The sequence below is a fragment of the Acartia tonsa genome, chromosome 14 (assembly GCF_053477335.1).
Source record: "Acartia tonsa isolate MP-2025a chromosome 14, ASM5347733v1, whole genome shotgun sequence".
Lineage (NCBI taxonomy): Eukaryota > Metazoa > Arthropoda > Copepoda > Calanoida > Acartiidae > Acartia > Acartia tonsa.
The window spans coordinates 1010827-1016962 of record NC_137273.1 but is presented as its reverse complement, the minus strand read 5'-3'; the positions used below and the strand labels follow the sequence as shown (position 1 = coordinate 1016962).

Below are 6136 nucleotides of genomic sequence, written 5' to 3'. Positions count from 1 at the left end.
TAATGTTTAAATATTGCTAATATATCCATACTTGAAAAGTTGCTTTGTTGCAAAAGTTTGTCTTAAACACTAACTTAAATAATATTATTTGAAAAAAGAAACTAAAAAACTTATGAATTCAACAATTATAAAAATCCACCAATGTAAGCGAAGCAAAGTATCCAGCTGGTGACTTAACATATAATATACATATATTCTAATTATTTGGTTTTTCAGAGTTTTACAACTTGTATAAAATCTTTATAAATGGAGAAAATTTCTTTTAAACCAATTATATTAAGAACAGTATAAATAAATACAGAAGCTTAAGACCTGTAATAATATTACTAAACTTTTAGGACATTCTTACAGAATTGCTTTACCCTAAATATAGTACCTAATTGTCAATGGAATCATGTTATTAAATTTTTTCAATAATTCTATAATGTTTTGAAAATGCTTGAAACGCTTAAAATACGCAGTAATGTATTGGCCCTCAGAGCAGGGTTTAGACTATTTTGTAGGGAGGTATAACCCCCCCCCCCCTCATCTAGATAAGGGTTACACCCATGTGAAGACAATTTTACACATAACCAGACATCCTAAGACTAAATTAATTATTTTACATCTCCAATTATGATAAACCAAAAAAAACAAAATTATATGAAAGTACCCAAAGTTTTCAGCCAACATATAAGAGAGAGTGTGTTTATAAACATTTATTAAGAAATGATTAATTTTAACGTCTTTAGTATGTTTTTTTTATGTCATTAAACAATTTAATACAAAAATTATATAGAGTAATTATTTATTTTTTTAATCCATTTTTGAATAATATAATAATTAATATAATCAAAATAAAAAAAATGAATAAATGAGGGCCCTGGTGTCGCAGTCACACAAACCCTAGCCTCATTAATCAGCAGCGCGGCTTTGAAAGGCACCCAATTAGCTACAGCCACCCAGGATGTACTCTAAATTGATCCACCCATCAGCCACGCGGTTTGTGCAGCAACTCAAATATTCTCAGCCCCGCAGTTTATTCAGCCACCAAACAACAAGCCTAAGCCACAGCCAAAAGATATCAATTCAGCTGCCCGCGCGCAGCCACCCTCAGTGACATGACTGTTTAAAAGCTGGATCCGAAGCAGCAGCCACTCTAAGCCGTGGCCAGCCCTATCGTAAGACACGTTCAGCCACAGCGGCAAATTTTTGTTTCAGTTGCAGATACAGCCACTATCAGCCGCAGCTGCTAATGCCGCAGGCATACTTGCCATAAGCCAAACTCAGCCTAACAGCGCGGCGGCACATTTCTTTTCAGTTGGAGACACAGCCATCTAAACCATAAGCCACAGACGCCATCAGCCGCAGCCACAAATTTGTACACAGCCGCAGCCAAGCTCACTGTAGGCCACTCTTCTCAGCCACAGCTTCAGGAGACACAGCTATCTAAACCATAAGCCACACTAAGCCTCAGCCACAATCAGCCGCATCCGCAAACTTGTACACAGCCGCAGTTATGTTCACTGTCAGCCACTCTCAGCCACAGCTGTTGCTGACCCCTGAAATAAATTAAAATATAATACATTTTAAAAGCCTACTTTGTTATAAACTACCAGCTTCGCCACTTGCCTCTAGGTGCTTTGCCCTAAGAGGTAATCAACTGTGTTTCATCAACCCAATTTTTTTGTATTTTAGATTTAAAAAGAAAAAAGTAAAAAAAATTATTTATTATTTTTCTTTTTTTGTTGGGTTGGGGGTGTCCCACCCCCCAAGAAATTAGCTTAAAACCATCACAGGGCCAGTATATTCCCTGAAGAGTAGTTACTGAGATATTACGCTTCAGACAGATGGACAGACAGACAGACAAACATCGTTCTACTTTGTATTGTATATAACAAGTAAAACAAACTTAAAATTGAAAAAAAAATGAAAATCTATTGAAATTAATAAAAAAAGGAGGACAACATCCATAGAAAGCAAAGCTCTGAAATGACAGGACAAACAAACATTAACACTTGCCAGGACTGAAAAAGCGTAATATAAATGTAAAAGTCTAAACAAAATTGTAAGCGCATTTGTTGCAAAATTGCTTAAGGATACTGTTTAAGGACATAATTATAATTTTAGGACTTGATTATGGAGATGCATTGTTTATAACACTGCATTTATTTGAAAAAGAAATCAGTATTCTAAAAATCAAATGAATAGTATATTATCTAATACACAAATTTGTTATAGGAATCATCATGCAAAGTTTTAAATCGACAGGAAAGTTTTAACAGGTTTAAATCAACAAAAAGAGCTAACCGTTCCGGATATAAGGATGGATGGATGGAACGTTCCTAATTATAGAAAAGCTTCGTTTTTAAAAAGGACCAAGGGCGAAGATGATTAAAGCCCCTCCACAAATTAAGACGTCACACGATAGAATAGCTATTGAGAGGCCAGTTTTCACTGTAATTGACCAATGGTAAAATTTATGCTGACCTCTCATTGGTTATTTTATCGTTTGACGTCATAATCTGTGGAGGGACTTTAATCATCTCCACCAAGAGCATTTTAGACAGGAGCAGGTGGAATATGGAAGAAACACAATTTTGTACACAGACAAACTGATTTTTATTCTGTGCGCAAAGTAAAAATCAGACAATCTGACAAACGAACATAAACACTTGAAAAGTATTTTCTTCTTAAGGAAACAAAACTCTAATTTTGAAGTCTTAACAAAGATCTTTAGTAAATATGTTGCTTAATTCATTAAATTTTCAAGGACCTACTTACATTTTCAGATGTTGATAATTGAGATGCTTCGCTCATAACAGTGTGCCTTGTCGTCCTAGGAAACATCAATATAAAAATCAAGATTACAGGAGAAATAAATGCAAACAAGGAGTAGTGGGACAAAGTGACTCAAAAATAAGCCATGTGACGTCATAAAAATGAGGGATTATCCATCTCTTTTTTAATTGGTTAGTTTCCGCTTCTCATCGATCATCTCATTATTTTTATGACGCCACATGGCTGATTTTTTAGTCACTTTGTCCCACTACAAACAATGATGACAACATAAAAAACATTGCTCCAACGATTTCAAACTTTACAAGATTCCTATAACAGTTAGGTAAAATTTACATGATCCCTATAACAGTTAGGTAAAATTTACAAAGCGTAGCAACTCTAAAGTCCGTTTGAAATCATGCTGATTTGTAACATTTTTTGTATATGATAAGTTATCTTATTAATCTAATTTTTGGGACTAATGATTCTTATGACAGTAAGGTACAATATTATAAGCAAGGGATATCTATAATCAAGTCCTACAAATGAAAGTATGTCCTGTTACTGTATCCTGTATTTACGCAATTTTGCATCAAATTTATGTGCAATTTCGACTTAGAATTAATTTTCTGCTTATAAGCACTGAGATTCTACAAAAGTTATAATTCGTTTGTCCTTCCTTCATAAATAAGAGCTACGCTATTATGAATGTTGTCATCCTTGTTTTCCTTCATTTTCAAACTTAATGTAAAAACCAACAATGATGACAACATTCAAAAAGGCAAAGCTCTAAAATAAAATAGTAGGACAAACGAACATTAACACATGTATAGTGTCAAAACTTATTAAACAGAATAATAATTTATAAGTCTAAACAAAATAGCATAAAATTTACTGTAAAATTGTTGCAAAATAATCTAATTAAGGACTTTGTCTTATTGTTTTAGGACTTATTATTTCAAATTTCACATAAAAGGAGAAATTATGTCAGACAAAAAGTTTTCTGTCAAAAACAGTATGTTTTAAATGGACGTACTGACTTTTTGTTATAGAGTTGCTACGCTTTTTAACTGTTACAAAAATCAATAATTATAACATGACTACATTAATGAAAAGAGCTATCCGTTATGAACGAACAAACGTACGGACCGGCCTTAATTATATAGTTGCTTCGCTTACATAAAAAAAAGTCGTACTTACCTCTAGATATGTGTTGCTTCGACATGGATGGGACCTCCACAAGTGCTCAGGGACCATAAGGGATAAGACAATGGATGTACGTCCCCTATGTTGACATACAAAATTTCTGCTTCTGTAGATTAAAATTAGTGGTTGAAACGTTTGAACACTCAACATAAAAAAAATAATCAAAATTCAGCAAAATTCCCAAAAGTTGTAAAGCCAACGAATAAGATAACATTATTATAAAACTTTGGGGACTAGTGTGATAATAAGACCATTGTCCCCTATTCCTCTAAATGCAAGAAATGTAAGAATCATTCTTCTAGCCCTTCTACAGCCAAAGTTAGAGTGTTTTGCTAACTTACTCAGCCGGACGGACATACGAACGGACGGACGGGAAGCATATGTCCATAGTTATCTAGAATGATTAGCTAATCTCGGTTTCTAATTTTGTCTATCTTTTTGTAGGATTTCGCTAACCGCTGAACCAATCGGGTTCTCCTTAACAGGGTATCTTCTCATAAGTCCAGGGAAGGTTTATAACTATTTTGGGGGAGGGTACCACCACCCTCCTAAGAAAGAGACATTTTAACCCCCCCCCCCCCTTCCACACACACACACCCTCACATCAAGTGCCCTGAAAGGCCTCTAGGGGCGTAGCCAGTAGTATCATAATATTATTTTTTAATCAATATATTGCTTTTAAGAAGCTAAAATTCACCAAGAGTCTTTCTAGTAATGTTTTGCAATCGATAGGACAATTATAACATGTTTTAATCAACGTTACAAGCTATCCGTTACGGACAGACGTCCCTAATTATAGAATAGCATCATCTATTGTCTCAAATTGCATAACCGACAGACTGAAAGTTGGACAGACAAATAAAGTTATAGAGTAGTTACAATAACATTAAAAATTTAGAATCATAAAGTAAATGCCTAAAGTAAATAGTAAAAATTTATGATTTTTAAAATGAATTTTCAATTTACAGACTCAAAACACAAACATTTTATATAAAATAAATTTGTGCTTTTAGTATATTTAAAGAAAATTCATCAGTAGATGTTGAGTCTCCAAAGTCTGATGCTGAAATGAGAGGAAAGATAAGGAAATAGAATATTTGCTGACATGATAAGGGTGTCAGAGGTAGGAATAATAAACTTAAATATAATTATTTTATGAAAGTAACAGGATGTCAGTTTGGCTGTGTGTTCGTTTACCAAAGGATATCGCTAACCATGGTTCTCCATTTTAGGGAGGCTAATCATAGACCCTCCCAAAAATGTATTTATTTTTTAAATTTCAAATGAGGGAGGTCTACTTCACCCCTCCCACTCTTAAAGTGCGCTTAGTCGCTAGTAAGCAATAAAACCAGAACCTAGTAAAAGTGTCTGACTCTGATTATGACATAAAAAAAATTGCCAATGAGAGGCCAGTATACACTGTAGTTGACCAATGGTAAAATTTATAGTGGCCTCTCATTGGTTAATTTTTTTTTATGTCATAATCAAAGTCAGACACTTTTACTAGGTTCATAAAACCATAATTCAAAATTTAATAGTTTAAAACTTGGTAAACTTGAAGATTAATTCCATTATTTTTGGTTACAAGGGTATAAAGGGCCTTTCCACAAAACTGGTTTTATTATTTGTGAAAAATTGTGTTTACTGCAATACAATATATGATTTTTCAATATGGCTCAGAACCATTAGTTTTGAAGTAATCATATTCTATACAGGGTGCGCCACATATATCCGTACCTTTTTTAAATAGCCATAGTGCCTAAACTACTTTACCAACCAGGACGTTTGACCCCACTATAAAAAGCTTAGGTAATGACCTCTTTGCCCAAAAAAAGTTTTGGACTATGGAGGACATGTACTCCAAGCTGGCCATGCATATATTCAACAAGGTAGAATCAAAATTCGCTTATAGTTTACCCTGGATCCTCGACTTGGGCCTACTAAATCTGACCTCAGCCCATCTGTAGATAAGATAGACTTATCAAACTTGCTGGAGATACTGTTAGATACCTAATAAAGACACTAGAAAAGACTAGAGCTCTCTATCTCAGCTGGCTTGGCCGTAGTACCTTGGCAAAGTGAATCATGGTAGAAATTTCATATGTCTAAATCTTGAAAATTTCTTGGTTTTCGACTTCAGGGGCCCATAAGGAACTCATTTTAGACTATC

At 34.2% G+C, this 6136-nt stretch overlaps 1 long non-coding RNA gene across 1 annotated transcript; it reads right to left on the bottom strand.

The window, feature by feature from the left end:
* Positions 1–773: 773 nt before the first annotated feature.
* Positions 774–4906, bottom strand: LOC145306038 (uncharacterized). The gene is made up of 3 exons (XR_013874874.1): positions 3961–4906; positions 2764–2818; positions 774–1541 (listed from the first exon to the last, which is right to left on the bottom strand). It is a non-coding gene; the product is annotated as an uncharacterized LOC145306038 (long non-coding RNA).
* Positions 4907–6136: the final 1230 nt, after the last annotated feature.